General features: G+C 32.1%; 1 protein-coding gene across 2 annotated transcripts in view; it reads left to right on the top strand.

The window, feature by feature from the left end:
* The window catches only part of LOC105837280 (prolactin-releasing peptide receptor), a 50,338-nt gene extending 32,177 nt beyond the window's left edge, over window positions 1–18,161 (top strand). For both annotated transcript variants that reach the window (XR_001139137.3, XR_001139138.3), the window contains exons 5-6: window positions 17,200–17,659; window positions 18,004–18,161. The gene's annotated coding sequence lies outside the window, so the exon portion shown is untranslated. The remainder of the gene's footprint in view (window positions 1–17,199; window positions 17,660–18,003) is intronic.
* The last annotated feature ends 998 nt before the right edge of the window (window positions 18,162–19,159 follow it).

Below are 19,159 nucleotides of genomic sequence, written 5' to 3'. Positions count from 1 at the left end.
CAATTAAAGATAGAAATAATGCTTCTCGTAAAAGAGTAGTTAGATGTAAGTTACCTTATACCAAGTAATAACATGAAATGAAAACTATTTATCTAATATATTATATGAAATATAACATCGAAAGTATCAGCCATCTACATTTTTCGTATTTTTTATTTCTTATTTTTATTATTTCATATTAAATAGTTATTATTTCTTTGTTTCAAGAACTATTAAAATTTATGTATAATTCTGGTAATAATGGAAAATATAAATCAAAGAATTCTGGATAAACGAAAAGAGAGAATGTAGATATCTACTCCACTTACTTTTGAAAAAAAACTGCATTTAATTTATATCATATAGTATTAATTTTTAATATACATAATGTATATTAAAAATAATCATTTCTCTCATCATAAGATTGAATAATTGTGAGATTAATATAAGACTGCAATTTACCTTTTTTTAAATTCCATATTTTTAGTATATAATTATACAATAACACTATTAAAGATAAATTACCTTTATAACAACTAAAAATCTCAAATCTCAAGATGTCACAAAGTCGCATTTGGTTTCCTATTAATTATATCAATAATTAGCATCATAACTGGTAATGAAATATTCCACAAAGTTAAGTGAAATACTTTAATTAGCGAATTTTTAAAATAAATTTTACAATATATTGAAATAAAGTTTCCTTGTAACAGATACATTCAACTATTGCTACTACCGCTTATTATTACGTAAAAAGTAGGATCGTATCAAAGAGAGCTTTTATCTATTACCAACGTTATGCTCGTTTTGCTCAAGTTTCATCGATCGCGACATCCCTCGGGAACACCTCCATTCAGAACACCTCGATCGCAATGACGTGGAAAAATGGAGTTCCGCGCACGAATAATATTGCGTTTACAGACAATTTTCCACTTTGCTTCTATGTGATGAAACGTGAAATAGATGCGCAAACGAATAAACTAACGAATAATGAAAAATAAATTCCGTGACATTTTATTTGAGTGAACTTTTATGGGGGATAAGTGACGTGTATAAAAAGTATGTATATAACTTTATTATTTATCCGAAGAGTACTACTGGCTCGCCATAACTGTATATCGCAATTGAAAGTGTCAAAACACTTTCAATTGCGATATACAGTTATGAAGTCAATAGTACTTTTTGGATAATATGACACTATGTTGTAACAACGTATAACAACTTCATCAATTCTTAAAAAGTAAAATTTAGTGCACAATTCAATGGAAAGCATAATTCAATCCAAATAAATATGATACAATAAAGAATTTTCACGCAATCAATAATAATTGTTCTCACGCGGTATCTTTATTAAATTTCGCGCGAATTAACAAATCACCGCTTGTCGTTGATGATAAGATTATCTCTTGCGCGAGTCCCGCGTGCGATTACAAAACATAAACCAGTCAGAATAATCACGTGGATAATACTCGCTTGTACAACAAAACGAATAACATCGCTGTACAATAATTTAATTACAAATTGCTATGCTCGTACGCATTTATTTATTGTTAGTCATAATATATTATACTTTAACATGTAATTTTTTTGAATAGTTATATCATTCGTACAGATATAACTTATTCCTCATAAAAGTTCATTCAAATAAAATATCAGAGAATTTATTTTCATTATTCATTAGTTTATTCATGTATGCATCCACATTTTACGTTTCACTAGACATCGCAAACGCGCGCGCTATTTAACTTTTTTAATCAAGAAGATTATTTTAATTACCAAATAGTTTCAATAAATAAATTTCAATAAATAAATAACAATTTCAATAAATAAATAAAAATGTAAGAAAATTCTTTCCCAATTATTCTGATTGTATTAGATATTAATGTCTCTCTCTTTCCTTTTTGTTAAATAAAACTTGGTTTGTATAACATTTTCGGTCATAATTTTTGCTATTCTGTTTTCTGAACACTTAATATATCACTATACTCAAAATTAGAGCACTTAATTTATCACTATACTCTTCCTGGTTTTTAATCAGTGATGATCAAATTTTCTGCGAGTGGCAGAACCGCTGCGTCATATAGAGGATGCAAATAAATGCTAACGCAATTTTTTTAAATGCGAAATAATAAGTACCACTCTCAAGTGATTAGTATACGTCGCGAAATGTCGGTCCACGCTGCGGCGTGCATAAAAGAATTACTATTTTCTCCAGTCACGACTCCCATAAAAGAAATTCGCAGCCTTGAAAATTCGTATCCAGCGAAGAAAGCAAGACTGATTTGCATTTAGAGTGTCTGCAGAAATTGGCCCAGCTGCTTCGAACGCGTGCCTGTGTATTTCAACTGTCTGTCCAAATCTGTTTTTTTTTCCGGCAAGCGCACCTCGCGCGTTGTATTTGTATCAACGTTAGAAATAGAGTCGTTTAAGTACATTGCGACCAGCAGCGAAAGCTTTATGTACTCGAATACGTTACTAGTAAGTATACTAACCATGTGAGGTGAAAGAATTTATAAACATTCTGTTAAAATTCTATTTATGTAGACTGATACAATTGCGTCGTATAATTAAAAGAAAAAAAGGTAATTCACGCGAATATTCGTCCGTTTTTACATACTGGCTCGAACATTTCCAACAATTTTAGGAAACTATAGCTCAAAAATAAATTTGCAGTGAAAATACTTTCTATTTATGATGGACGAATTGTAATCTTGAATTTTCGTTCTTTTTATCTATAGTGTATGTGTATTCCGTGGAAATGTGCCCTCGGGCTTGCGAAAAGAGAGTGGCGCGAATGGTATTAATTAAAAACTATCGAGTGGACACCGGATTCGCTATCGTCTTCTTCGTGGTTCTGCGCTGCTTTTACCGGAGCGCAAACAGTGCTGTCGTTATCAACAGGCTATGCCTGTTGTGTGTGCTTGCTTTCTCGTTTTCCACCCCCGCGTCGCCGTGCCATATCTGTCGTTTGGCGTCCGTATCTATCGCACCTCGCAAACGCTATAAAGGGCGACGTCTGTCAGTGCTTGCAAACGCTCCATGTCACCTCTCAGACCCGGTTTGACTTGGCTTGGATCAAAGACTTGAATCGGATCGTTCGCCGAAAAATTTTCGCGTCGATGATTAATTCCTCGCGTGCAATTTTTATTATATCATTCCAGCTAGTTTGCATCAGCTGGTCAGCCGTTTCTCTTTTTCTCCATCTTTCCTCCTTTTTTTTCCTTCTCTCTTTGTTATCAACTCTCTATAATTTTTTTGTACTTAAACATTTTCATCTCGTATTACATAATGTGTGTAAAAGAATGATAAAAAGTCTTCTCTCGAATACGCATCGCGGAGTTTGTTACAAAATTTCAAGATTTATAAGTTTGTACATGCGCTTTTCAGAGCACATTTTCCCAACATCAATCCCAAATGTAATCTAAATACATTACAAATAAGAGGTCCTGTTATTCTGGATGGCGAGCTATTTTCTGGAGTACGCCAACTACTTCTTTTATCATGAATAAGCATTTATGTGTTTACAGAGCCATGATCTGCCTCAGATTATATCAGACATAGTTATTCAACAAGTGTGTTCATTTAAACAATCGTAAGCCGTGTGTTCATAAATCGCGCATAATCTTCATGTCATACGGTCCCTTTAATCTCCTTAGCTTGAATAATGCGTTAAACACAGAATAAAAAAGTCGGTGTTCTCTTTAATTCGCGTGCTCGTATCGTCATGAATGTTTTGTTTAAAAGCTTCTGTATTAGCGTTTCGTTCTTCACTGGTCTTTGCAGCGAAAATTTATCAAGAACTCTCGAATTTATCGTATTAACAGAATCATATTAATGCGCGTGACATCAGTCCACAGTCACTGCCACGAGAAAACATACGTGAGCAACTGGAAACTGTATTCTAAATGTCGGAGCAATAAACAGTATCACACACGGAAGCACTTTGTTAACAGACTATGCGAAAATGTCCTCTATCTGATATAATTTTGTTTCAAGAACTGTTTATTCATTGAATACATATCGGATTCTCTGTGACTATGCGTCGTACGACCGTGCCTCTCCTCATCGGATTGTTTTAACAATGAATAAGTTTATTTTGAAAATGTAAATTGATCCGCTAATATCTTTACATCGTATTGTACGAATATTTTATTTGATTTTGCAATCGGTATATTTTATAGATACGAAAAGAACTATTTTTAATTACACTATTGCAGTACAGATGTACTTTTTTACTGTGTACTTTTACAAAATTAATTGTGGAGGCAATAAAAAACAATAATCAATAAATTATAAACTGATAAAATGCACGGATATTGGATTGTAATTAAAATACTTCATTAGAATTCAATGAAGTAAAATATAAAACAAAAATTAATTACCAAACCGTTAATTTTTATCTATCGATTAAAATGTACAATATTAATCATTCCAATATAAAGTTTATGAGATTTGAAACTTGATGTACAGATTGTAATAATTAGTACCATCGTTCACACTGCTTCGCGTGTGAAGAATGTCTCATATCAAACAAACGTGCATATAGTGGCCATAGAGTGGCCGGAAATAGTATTCTAAAATAGTATAGAAGGTCATCAATATTGGCATACCACTTTGTTTTTGGATAGTATTTCTTAAACAAAAGCTAAAAATAAAACTATGAAAACATAAGTGTAAATTAGACATTGTTTTCTAACAGATGATATATTAATTTTTGTTATAAGATAATATCGTTTCTTATTTTGTAATAATTTATGTTTTCGCAACATAATAAAAAATAAATGTTTAAGAAATTGGATACCCAAATTGGTATAGTAGGCTATATTTTCCTTTCCCTTTCCTTTAATATGAGTCATTTGTACAAAATATTTAAAGGTTAATGTGTATCAGGATTTCTAGCTTTTCACTTTGATGTAAAATATTTTTTGTCGATTATATAAATACCTTATTCTGCTATTCTATGAGCTATAACACGTATATAGCGCGGTTGTTACGCATAAAAATGAGATTAGGTTAAATTCGTTTTTAATAAATTTTATGTAAAAAAAATCTGGTAAATTAAAAGTTTTTATTTCTTTAAATGTTTAGTTTCTAAAAAATAAAAAAGTGTTACCTATACCAATATTCCTCTAATTGTTCAAAACACATCAAATTTTACAGTTTGCGATGTTCCTACTTCATCATCATGTGACATCGCTTAGGTGATAGATATATGTGCGATGGTCTTGTGTAATTTACACGTGGTACTAACCTCTTGACGTGTCTCTCTTGATTGCCTACTGCTTCGCATGCCTCGAATCGCTATAACAAACCGTGAATGCCAGCAATTGTACGCAAAACGGGATAGTACTTAGATTAATGACGACAGTTCCGGATTAAATTATTAGTAATTATCCGTCAGTACTTAGAGTTTGTAATCTTGAAAATTTGACATTTGTAAATGAATTGTACAATCTCACAGTCAAATTCAATTTTCTAAAACGTTTCCTTAAATTACTATAGAAAGAAAAATTCCTAATTTTTATTATATATTTATATAAAGAGTTACATAAACAACATATTATTTCACCGAGAATTTATTTCTCGTAATAAAGCAGAAAATTCTGTTTTTCTCTTGGGCTGCTTTGTTTTGTTGACGTTCCTACTTTATCACGTAAATATTTTTGCCATGTCCATCTTTTGTTAAACATTTTTGTAAACGTATTCTGCAGTAAGTTTTTACCAATATCGCGTAATCAATCATTCAATAAAGATGATCTTGAATATCTAGCATATTTATTACATATTTATGTCATAATTATTTTTTGTCTAAATTCTTTTTAGGGGAATAATAATGAATTTTTTATCATACCTTTTCTTCGCTATTAAAATATTTATGTTATCTAGAAAATGTAAACACCTAGATGCTGCTGAGAAAAACTGTAGTGTAACCTGCTTTAATAATAAATGCTTTAAGCTTAAAAATTCAACAGAGTAAGATCGATTGGAATAACTTCGAGCCATTTCGTCCAAGTATCTTTAATTGCCTCGCTTATTCGAAAATAGTCCCGAAGGCAAAAAGCAATGTACAAAAAAAAACAATATATCCGTTCATACCGGCTTTTCAACCTTTGTGCAATCCATGAATCGTTCCCTGCGAAAGTATACTTTTTTTTCGGCGACTGCGTGAATAGCGAACACACTGCCAAATTACATAACAGAATTACACAGGTTTTGCGACAATAGCTCGCCCAATTAGTGCATTCTTTCAACCGCTCGGGGTGAATTTATCGGTAGCTGTGCGCGTTTCTGCGCTTTCGTACCGTCGGCCTGGAGGGATGTTCATGACGTAATTTCGCTTCGCTTCGACGATACGGTTACATTAATCAAACTTTGGTCTGAGCAATTGCGAGCTTGTGACCAGCGTTCCTCTACATGCAAGATCATCGGTGCTACGGCGATAATTCTAGATTTGTAGTCAGAATTTGTTTATATAAATAAAAAAAAATGCAACCATATATATATTTTTAATTATAATTTAATTCCCAATATCATGATATACGTTCTTATTTAAAATTTTAATTACGTGTGTTATTTTCTTTTTCTTTTACAACACAGAAGAGAATTTTCAATTAGATTCTATATTTTTTATAATCAAGTAAATCTAGTGGATATTTTAAAAAATTGTCAAAAATTTATAGGATTTGTAGAATATTCGATATCTCTAGTATTTAATTAGAAGAGAAAAATTAGTCTTATTTTTTTATATTATTGTGTAAGATTAATGTTACTAAGTATAATGTTTCATAAAGTACTGAGAAATATAATTTTATAATAATTCATGATGTTTTTAATCATTTTAAGGAATATGTATAAAAAAGAATTATTTTGAATATAACTGAATAATTTAGCTATAATATCATGCGTTTCAAATATACATATTTCAATTAGAGGATTTAAAGAATTAAATAATTATTCTATTATTTGTTCATTTTAGATAAGGTCTAAATTAGATTGTTTCGATGAGCCTTAAACTGCCGCATTAACATGTCACACGTGTTACCATAGTGGGGAAACAAAAATTAAATATCTCGACCTTCATCCTCAAGGCTCTTTCATGCACTGACCCCTTCGGCTTTTCAGCTATTAGGTTGTTAATTAATCCCAGCGTGATCGAACATCCGGCTGTGTTCGACGATGCGTAATGAATTCACCGGACCGGCTGGAAAATACGCGAATGGATAAGTTAGATTAATGCTAATGCTAATGCTCTATCAAATAAATGCGCGCGTAGAACGGGCACTCCATTGATATGTACATTTTTCATAATATGACATAAACCGCGATTCTGTTCGATCAGCCCTAATACGGCACGTGACATTATACGAGAGATAACGAAGCCTGTAAACGTGATATTACAAGGAAAACGTTTCGGAGCTTATCCGCTATTAATTTTAAGCTATAACCACGGCACTTACTAACGTAAATAGCTTTAAAAATTGTTTGTGTGCCAACGCATTCGCGACTGATTGATGCAATATTATTTTATTAATCACGTTGCAATATAAATTTTCTTCGATTATGGAAAGCAAATTTTTATTTGAAACAAACATTTCAGTTCTTAAATTACTAAAATTTTTCTTTTTTGCCAAATCTTGAAAGCAGTTTGAAAATTATCTAAATTGACACAGAATTTTTCGAAACATTTAAAAATCATGAAAAAGCAGAGAGAGAGAGAGAGAGAAAGAGAGAGAGAGAGAGAGAGAGAGAGAGAGAGAGAGAGAGAGAGAGAGAGAGAGAGAGAGAGAGAGAGAGAAATACATAGATATTTCAAGTCGATACATCGTCATAATTTCTGGTTAAAAATTTTAAAATTGCATTATCGGAAAGCACATCTTTCAAATCGTAATAGAAGATAAATGGAAGGAATGTTGTACACATATAAAACAATATACGTGAAAGATTAACGATGTTACTGTAACATGGAACTTGCGGATATAACTTTTGGTGGACATAAGCACTGGCGCCGACTTAGGGGGGGGCAGAGCACTTTTGCCCCCCCCCCCCAATAAAATTATTGGGGGGGGGCGACGCACCCCCAATAATTTTTATTTTTTTGAAAAAGTTTTTTTTTTTCAGAAACCGCGCGCACAGCTTAAGCTCGTATCAGACTACCAACTAAAAATAAGGAAAATAAACTTTCTTTCTTGAATATTTGAAATAAATTTTCTCAATTTTGTGCAATGTAAATAAAAATATATGTAAGTGTATAAGATATTAAAGCTCGCATATTTATATATGAAGCATACTTATATTTGAAGCTATTTTAGAACCTGCGGCATTATTCTTGCGGGCTGTTTGTAAAATGCTAGGAAACTTTCCAATTTTCGATAAGAAATGATATAATGTAATACGTGAAAATGTTTTTAACTTTTATCTCTCTAGCCTAAAAAAAAGGTCGTTAGAAATTTTCCTCTTGCCCCTCCAAAAAGTTTTCCAAGTCGGCGCCATTGGACATAAGTAACAATATTACAGATACAGCTGATCGCTTAGAACGTTGTAACTATGCAAATCCGCAATATCGGCTTAAGGGTTTTGCTGGGGACGAATTTACGACAGAATAGTCAATCACGTGCTTGCTCGATCTTACTGCAACCCTTCCGCATTAATATTCCACAGAATAATCAACTTTTCTCGCAAGTGCAATTTAATACGATTTCTCGAATTTAGAAACATCCTTTTATCCGTTGGAAATCGCGATACTAAATTGAGTCTGCGAAACAAAATGTCTCATACGGAACTGCCGAGGTTAAGTTAAACGAATGTACGACTATTCCACGTGCCCGAAATGCGTAAAACGTGCCTGCAATATAAGCTGCAGCGAAACACGCTACTATTTTACGACTCTCGCGTATCTGGTCGTTTTGATCCGAAACCGAGTATTCGGATAAACAGTAGGAATTCCGATCTGGCTGCAGGTAACACCGTTTCAATTCCTTGACGGAGTTAAATTTCAATTATACACGGTCTATTGGCAGATGCATTCGTAACTGTATTCTTTCCACTTAAACGGGCGCGAATTTAACTTAAATACACGCAAATACTTAAACTTCAATTAAAATATTTATATATTCAACTAAAATGCATTAATATTTAAAATAAAAAAAGTTAATTAAGTTGAAAAACTGAGTTAACAATTTTTTTCCTCGGTGTATTATATCGTTTAGATGAATATCCAGATAAACGGATTCCAACCAGGGACTGTGATAGAAATCGCAAATAGTGTCTGAGTGAGTATTATACATCTCTCGCCATATCGATTGCGGAAATATCTTAGCGTCGAGGGAGTTGGTTATTCTCTGCTCTCAATCTCCATCCGGAGATCATATCCTCTCTTCAAATAAAATATATGAACTTTCGTTTATTCACGTCTATTTGTGTTATGTAATCGAACTGCCGAAAGCTCGTCTAAAGTTTCTTCGTTTCCAACAGAAGTCAAATTATTGTATAGAATATTATACATATATTAATTTGTTGTTAACTCTTAATATGTTTGATAAAAGAAATCATAGCAACATATGTGTCAAATTTCTGTCAATTCTTTTATTTGAAAAATTTAATTTTTTCTCAAAAAGTTACACGTAGATTGTGTGATGACCGAAGCTTCGCGTTATTTTACTATTGTATACAATTTTGATCATTCGGTGAATGATAAATCGAGAATTCATGGTTAATCAGATCGTTTCCGTTACATTTCACATTTTTTTCTCTTGTTCTGGTTGCTACTTTATTACTAAAAGTCGTGCCTCAAGAGCTATTGGTATTACGCATCCGTGCAGTATCAGCACACGTGTATGTTAATATCGTAAAATAACTTCCCAGCGGATGATTACATATGATGTAGACGCGTATGTTTAAGATAATTTACTGTCTATTAATACAGCATCAATAAAATAATGATAACAATGATAATATGGGGGAAACTACTCAAATTACGCGGATCGTAATCAGTGTGATTATGACAGAGACGTTGTTACATCGCATTTGTTTAACTCACACATGCAAACCGTCAATCTACGCGATTGTAGCTTTCATTAAGGCTTTCGTAGTTTTCATTAAAGTCACTCTATTAAGGCTGATACTAACATCAATCAGTGAGTCAAATACCATTTGAGCAAAATCCTAATTAACGGTTTTGGAAGTAAAGAATTTGTTTCAAGTAAGGAATTTTTTAATTTTTATCAAATACAGTCAGATGTTCATAAATAATTTAGATATCATTAAAAAATTTTTATTCACATTTTCAATGTTTGAAATAATTGTAAAAAAAAATTTATTTTTATGTTTATATCGCTTTTTCTTGATTTTTATTTATCATAAAATTTATTTACTATAAAAATCTATATTAACAAAAGTAGTATTACCAAAACTCTGTGTGTGTGTGTGTGTGTGTTTGTATTCTTTAAATGAGAAAAGTATCCGTAGAAGCTAAAAGCAACAAAAGAGTTGGTAATAAATAATTCACTGCCGGTCTTGCACGTCTCGATAAAGATATTCTAATTAAAATTTTTGATCCTTTTGATCGCACAAAACATTCGTGAATTTTTCCTCCTTTGATTAGAACCAACTTTCTCTCTTTTATAACGCACGTTATCCAATTGTGAATAATTTATTATATATACATATATAGACTTCAAAACAGACTTTCTTCCTTGTTTCAAATACACACACAAAGATAATATCGATTACACTTGACTTGAAATAATCACGAACAAGAACTAATGGTTAAAACGTATGAGAGGAACAACTGTTCCTAAAAATCAGTTAGCCAAAACCAATTAAATTCGTTTTCGACAATTCTGTCAAAAATTATTCAGTTTTTCTCAATTTCTCTTTAATATCTTTTTAATAATTCGCGAATTTTATTTCAGATGTATGTGAAACTAGATATTTTAAAATATTTTGTATATATTACTGAGTCACTTTATTTATATTTTTAATAAAGTTCCAAACTTGCTGATGCCTTTCACGTTTATAGATTAAACACTATGTGTGTTAATTAAATCGTTTTTAAATCGATTAAAATTATGGATATTACATTACACATACCATTTTGTAAGTTTTTTCAAACATGTTATTAAAGCGGTTTTAATTTAAGAAAAATACGTTAATGTTTTAACACTTACAATACAATGCAAACGGCATTTATATAAACGGGAATATTTCCTATCACTGTTTCATTTACATATTTAAATTGCTTAAAAAATCTACAAAAAATTCATAAACATACTTTCAAATTTGTAAAAAAAAGTTTGTAGAATAAATGTCTGTACTTTATTTTGAAAAAAATTATAAAATGCATAATTTAATTAATTAGAAATACTCTCATTTGTACGGAAAGGGTTGATTTGATTTATAAAAAAATATTCTTGCGCTTGTCCTTATCTCGACGATTATTTTCACGAGATTATATGATTTAGCGCGACATTAACATATGTGGCAGTGCATAGATCACTGCCGATATCATCCTCTCCTTTTATTTGCAATCTATCCGGCTACTGTTCCCGCATTTCTCTACACAGCGGAGCGCGCCGAGTTACTTTGTTCCGGGCGCGATTTATGTTCCCGTGCAGAGAATCGTCACGTAACGCGAACGTTGCAACTTCCGATAAGTGACGGCGACAATTTATTTACGACTTCAGTCTACGAGTTTGATTCCGGCTACTAGATGAATGATGTAGAAATGTTGAATGTTAGTTGCGGGATTTATGACGACGTTGGTCGTTCACGAGTCTACTATCTAAGTCCGGCAACAAAGAAAGGCGAGGATTACGTGATAATCGATACGCAGAACGACTAAAAGGAAAACATTTCTCGTAAGTCCATCAACAGAAATTACGTAATCAAAAACGAAATTAAGTTTCTTGATTAAAGTTTGTATTCGCCCATATGCCACTTCTATTTGCATAGAAATAATCTTGCGATTTGCAAATCTTGAACTCTAAACTCGATAAAGAAAAAGGCGAGCTTAAAATTAATGAGTCGGAAGAAAAACAATGTCGTATAATAATAATAATAATAATTTCTCTCAATTGCTGAGAAAACGTTTTATAGAATTTCTCAATTGCGGAGGAAACGTTCTAGTTCTATGTGCGGAGAATTGTGTAATTGTCCGAAAAAATGGTAAGAGGTTATAAGAAACAACGTTACATTACTTACTAAATTAAGTAATGTTTTTAAATATAAAATAAATTTTGAGCTAAAAAGGCGATATTAGTGTACTTTCTTTTCCTTCTAACCCAATACATTGCAGTAAGGGTTACAAACGACATGCGATAAAAATATGACAGGAAGAGTAAAACTAATAAGACTAGTTATGTTAGACTACAATAATATAATAAAGCATACAAATAGGATTATGCGCAATGTTATAACGATAATTAAACTTAAAATTGTGTAGTTAGTACATCGATACGTTGGTAAAATTTGATCCTAACAATTGTCCGTCAAGCTTTTGTATTGCACAACTGCAGAGTATCGCTTCAAGCTTGATGATGATACGTCAAGGGAGATCTTCGTCTAACTGCCGTTATGCGCTCGTTCACTTCGCACCTGATTGCTCTATTAAATTCTGATCATGACACACGGAGAACGTTACGTATAGAAAATTTTACCTTCGCTCGTAAAATTCAAAAGCGAGGTTGGAGGAATGTGCGTTATATGAGTTTAAAGTGGCACGCGAGGATAAAATCGACAAGAGCTTTGCATCAAACTGACTCTCTTCGCGCGTACTCCGAGAAACCGTTACTGGTGCTCCTGCAGGAGATGAGAATCAATTGACGTTTATTTACGAGAAGACGAGTCCGACATCTCCCACGATGTGGCTCCCCAGTTCCCATCGATGCAGTTTCCGGCCTCCTTACAAATTTTGTTCGACATCTCTCGCATGCACTGTCTCTTGTGAATAATGTATCGTGTGGATGCCGCGACAACCAACGTTAAAGTTACGGTGTGTGTCGAGTGCGCGCTTCCGAGAAAAGGATCTACGACGAGACGATACTGTCGATATCATTATGTTTGGTCGAACGTACATGTCTCCGCGAGCTCGTCCGCGATGAATGTTTCACCGTGATGAGAATATTTGAATTTCAAACACGTGCAATAGCACAGTTTGATACGGGTGCCCGTAATTATGCCGAAAGTGTTTTAAATTTACGTGGATTAGTGATAAATTACCTGAAATGGAATACGGGTAAAATTACATGTGTAATTCACAATCGACTTTTCGCAGCCAGCCTGTGCTTTTCCCAGAAAAGTTAAATTACATCAATATTTTGCGTTGAAAATGAGAGGATATAAATCTGATTAACTTCACCTCGGAATTAATCAAGTTTACTTTAACAGAAATTTTATTTGAGATTTATTACGCAGTAGAAAATATTATATTTTGCATTTATGTTGAAAATTTTCTTTTTGTTCAAATTTTTTTGTTGAATTTTTAATATACCCGAATGTATGTTAATTTAACATAACGTGATTATGTTATTCAAATATTTTGTGTATTCGACATTTCGTGGTATCAAAATAATATAATTATTATTACAATATTATAGTACATTCATCGTAATGAAAAAGTTCTGACAAAATAGTGACACTTCTATGTAGTTAAGAAAAACTCGATTCTAAATTTGAGCGCTGCGGAATCTATAAAACTTAAAATAGTTTATGTAACTTTTAGAATTGCTAAAATATTTCCATATTTTCGGAGAATATTGTGCTTTATTGATTTTCAGTCCTGCAATTTATTATCGCTCTCTCAGAATAATATGTCGATTTAAAACATAGTTTTAAAATATCTTGACCAACGCAAAAGGAAAAAGATGGCGAGAAATCGTACCAGAAAAATACATTATGATGTAAGTCGCGGGTATGTATTAACTCGTTAAAGTATACATTTTCCTTACACATTTCTTACATTTTTCTTACTAATTTTTTAAAACTTGATACATAGGAATTTTTGGAATTGCAGAATACGCAAAGTCAAATTTGGAAAATTTTTTAAATATTAACAAATTTGACGTGTGCATTGAAAAAGATCAATTAAAACTTGGTATTTTAGAAACAGAAAAGTAATTACTCAAAATCTAAATGTGCTTAGGGGAAATTTTTTAATAGTATATTTTTCATAAAATTAAAATTTATCAAACTTTGAATAAAATTCATCACCTATATTAAGTTAATCGTTGCAAATTTTCAAAGTTTGACTTCAGATATGAATTCAAGATCCTACCAAGTATAAAGTTGCAAAGAAATCGAAATAAATAAAATAATTTAAAATTTTTGAATGCTTTAAAATGTTAAAAATTAATTGTGAAACATTTTTTGTCGCGTCGCAAGCGATGCAATTGACACGATCGTGTCTTTCATTTGCAGCGATTGTTCGCATCGGTCTGCAGCATGTTGGCATTTGTTCCTGATTTGGTACCGTATTATCGGTCTCCCGTTATACAAACCCGCAATCTCACCGCCTGCAGAGAAATCATGTGCGTTCGCACGAACGTACATGCGTGCTTAATAATGCAAATTGGTTTATAGACCGCCTATATTTGATTTTATCCTGGGTGCGAACACACACACACATCGCGCCACTGATGAGCGACATGGTGCACGGGTTTTGACACTGCGTTTCATTTGGATATGTGTCGTCGTATATGATACAAGTGTGTCATAATCATATGTGCAAAGAGTATATCGAGTGGATGATTCGCGATACTTCATCAAGCTGCTGCACTCGTCCGAGAATATTGGGGCTAGATAATGCAGCTGATCGTGTTTACTCCATAATGTTATCTAAAATTGCGTAATGTCTTTATTATATTAACGTTATAACGTTGCGAACTTCTATCTTTACGCTTTATACATACGCATACTACATACGCATAATACACATGTGTTACGTAATAATCTACTTTAATTTAAAAACACACAAAGCAGAAAAAGTATTAAGAACATTTTCATAGAAATTAAAAAAGACAATAAATTATGTTGAGAGATACATAAACTAGATACATAAAAGAAAGGACATCTATTCCTTTTAAAATTAAAACTTTCCCATAAAATTTTACTAAAATATATATACTGTATCTTTTACTTCCATTAGAGCTTAGAAAAATCTTTTGATTTAAAAAAAAAAAAAAAAAAAAAAAAAAAAAAAAAAAAGACTTTTATTTTTACGATATAAAAACAATGTAATATTTAACAAAAATGTTTTTTATACCTCTTAAATAACATAAGAATGTGTGCAACGTTCGTATAATGACGCTAGAGAAGCAAAAGATCAAAAGCATTGATTATTATGATTTTTCGATACAACATTATAGTGAAACGTAATTTTTGCATGTGCGTGTTGTGCGCAGAAGCCGATCGGGAGAAGAGTTCAAAGAATAACACAAACGGCTGAAAAGGGGTGGTTCGGTTACGATAAAAGCGCGTTCGCATATCTATAATGCTTTCTGACTTTTGAATGCAACAATCGTATTCATTTTAATCCGGATAATACACTCGTCTAGCAATTTTTCTTTCTCGCTATATATTTTTTTACATAAGCCCGCTAGCCATTTGCGCAACATAAAATGTGGATGTTTTACGCATTGCTGTGTGTTTTTCCTTGCAACCCCGTGTGCCGCGCGAATCGATTGAATTTACATCGTGAAATCAATACAACATTCGTCACTCGTTAGTTCGCGATAGCGCGGTCAACGAGAAGTGATATCGAATAGAGGCGCGCTCTTTTTGAATCTGAGCGGAATTTCAAAGAGAATTTTTACCGGAGGGCTCTACCACGCGAAAGGCCAGCTGCAGTTACTAACTGTATAGGTACGTGTACTGATTGTTTCTGTGCGAAGCGCTTTGCATGTATACTATAGCTCGATGTATTTCGCGAGGAAAAAACTCGCAAGGCCGACATACTAATACAGTGTGGCGATTTGCATATATACGCCCTGATGTACATACATATTTCATGGGAGAAAACTCGCGAGATTAATGTCCGAATACAATCGGCAACATGGTTATCGGCGTTTAATGAAACATCTTGCTCAACGTTACTTATGCCGCGGTGAGAATATAATTAAAAATTCTCTGCTGAGTTTCGACTGCCGATCTGCGCAGTTGTTTTATAAAAATATGTGCAACGTGAAAGTTAAATAAAAAATACCAATGTTGTAAAAAATTAAAATTTTATGACTTAAGAGAAGATTTATATTTAAAATAAAAATGTTTACAATTTTTTAATTTTATATTTTAAACACCCACACATATTTTAAAATCATTCTGTGAAGTATTAAGGCTACAAGAAATTAAAGAAGCAAAAATTCGATTATGAAGGGATGTAGTCTAAAGTATCGTTACTGTTACATATACATATTAAATTTATTTATTATTGAGTTATTTACATATTACTGAGTGTTTCGTTTGCTGCTTTCAACCTTGTACGAAGGTTCGTTCACCAAGGCGGGGAATCACTGAGCGAACTCAATAAACCATAGGTTGAGTTGGACTTGGTAATCTGAGATCTTTATTTTTAATTGACGAATTACAATACAGACGTCTTGTCGAGAAGACAGGCTTGGTCGATCTGCCTGTGAAAACGGCGCTCATGGTAGAAACGCGATAATCGTGCACCGGAGCGCATTTGGCAAAATGCTGAATCATATGTACGAGAATATCATCTCGTACATACGTGATACCGGCTCGGCGGTACGTGCCAAAGACGAATCTTGGTTTCCACAACCGTGAAATTTAATAATATTGATCGCGTTATCGAGTAGAGGACGTATCCAAGTATGTAACGAAAGCCTCGAAAATTAGGAAAGCGAATCTTCGACAAACGAAAGGATACGCACCGGAACACTGAGTTTAGGAATTAATTATAGTTTGCTGTGAATTACGCACTGTCACTTTAAGAAACAATGAAAAATTTATTCTAATCGAGTGAAAGAATTACTTTACGGTTAATGTTAGTCATTCTTAAAATACAATTTTATTCTGAATGGCAATATTTTCATTATTGATTGGAGTGAATTTTCCATTCGTTCTAAATGAGATTTCACTCTGAAAAATTAAAATGGAGAATAAGCAATGAAAGTCTAGTTAAAAATTATCGTTTATATTTCTCCAAACTGACAAACTGTTATATCTATATTTCAGATAAAAATTTTTAATTCATCAATTTTTTTTCAGTGTAAGTCGCAAGAGGGTCTGCTTCGCTTTCTAATATATGAAAATCTTTCAAACAATCTTCTGACAAGATGTTAGATTAAACACTTTATATAATGACAAAAATTTTAATTTAGTGATTTTTTGGCATTTTCTAACAAAAATTTATATGCAAACACTATTAAGATTGTAACGTTCCTGACCACTTGTATTTTCAATAAAGAACATGAGCCCATTTTGAAAATAATATCACTAACAGAGATAAAAATCGGCAGAAGAACAAAAAGTTTTGCACTATAACAAGCTAAAGAACGCATCAATCATGAAGAATATCGATTTTCTTTCGGGCATGGAAGACTAAATCAGCAAGCTGACCAGCATCGATCGAAGAGATACAAGATTAATCATGCAAGAGACGATTAATTTCTGCAAAATTTTTTGAAGAGAAAGACATATTTTATGCAGTTGGAATAACAGGTTAATTGTAAGTTTAAAAAGTTTGTTATTATTTAAATAGAAAGTATACATAAAACTTTAAACGCGATTTTCTCGAAACTATTTATGATTATGCAAAAACTGCTAAACCAAATGATTTGAAATTTTAACACAATATACAATATAAATGTAGTTTTCGCTTCTACTTAAAAAATATTTTTATGTTTATTTAATCGATTTTTTAATATGATTAAAAGTTGAAAACAACTCAATTTTCAATACTTTTTTTGTAATTATCATTATTTTTTGAATTTTGATCTTACTGACTTTATTTTGCTACAGGTAAAAATTGTATCCATATATTTTTAAAAACTTTTTCATTTTTTGTTTCAGAGCAATGAGAGGCCCAGAATTGTGTCGACAGTCATTATCACTCTCTAAAGAATGACTGCTTTTTCTTTAATAATTATAAATTGAATCTGTCAAATTTGATAAAAAAATTATTCTGTATTTTTTTAATGGCTGAATAGATTATGTAAATTTTAAGTCAATTTGTGTTTTGCGTTTCTTTGGCAAAAAATTCTTAAGAAAATAGACTTTTAGTTGATAAAGCCCCTTTAATAAAAATATCAATGTTTAATGCGCATCACACACACACAAATAATAATAATTTAATAATAATTTAATATACATAATATAATAATTCATTAAAGAAAAAGAGAGAATCAAATTTAAAAAATTCTTAATTAAAAAAATTTATTTTCTACATTGTTTTATGTTTTTTTAAATCATAAAAGTTTATTATTAATAAATTATATTATTGTTTGATAACGGAATATACAAATTATATTTTAATTGTAAATATTATTATTTTCAATAATTAATTTAAGTGATGTATTATAAAAATTCAGATTATTGTAATTTACGGATGGAATAAATTGCGATTGAATAACTTTCTGAAATAAACTTGCGTTCTGCGTTGATCGAGTAATAAAAGTAAATTTCCGTTTGTTTGTTTTGATATTCCGATGCAGCGTTTCTTCCTGGTATACCCGGATTTTCGTTTGCCGAGCGTTATAAATCAAATTTCGGCTTCATAAAACTACCCACCGACCAACGACTTTCGCATCGTTCATTCTCGGATATAACGATACGGTCGGTTTCGTTGCGTGTAACCACGATTTTGACATTCTCCAATACTTGTGGTAAAATACGGCATGCGGTCGCGCTTCCTATTCGATCTGACTTTGTCCGGTACGGGAAATACGGCGGCTGAAGGTGTAAATACTCATAAATATATACAAACAATAAATTCTAACAAAGATTCGGATATCATTTTTCGTTGCCTTCTAGAACAATATTCTATATTCATAGAATTAAAAGGCGTTCTCTTACGCATAACAAACAAATAATAATGGTTATTTAATTGAGTGATTAACGGTGGTTCTCACACATATCCTCGGGTATATACACGAAACACGAGTACATATGACGCGACCGTAGAGATTTACTGGTCCGAGTCTCGTTTGAAAGCGCATAACCACACGAC

This window comes from Monomorium pharaonis, chromosome 3 (genome assembly GCF_013373865.1).
Source record: "Monomorium pharaonis isolate MP-MQ-018 chromosome 3, ASM1337386v2, whole genome shotgun sequence".
Classification (NCBI taxonomy): domain Eukaryota; kingdom Metazoa; phylum Arthropoda; class Insecta; order Hymenoptera; family Formicidae; genus Monomorium; species Monomorium pharaonis.
This window is presented reverse-complemented; position numbering and strand designations above follow the sequence as displayed.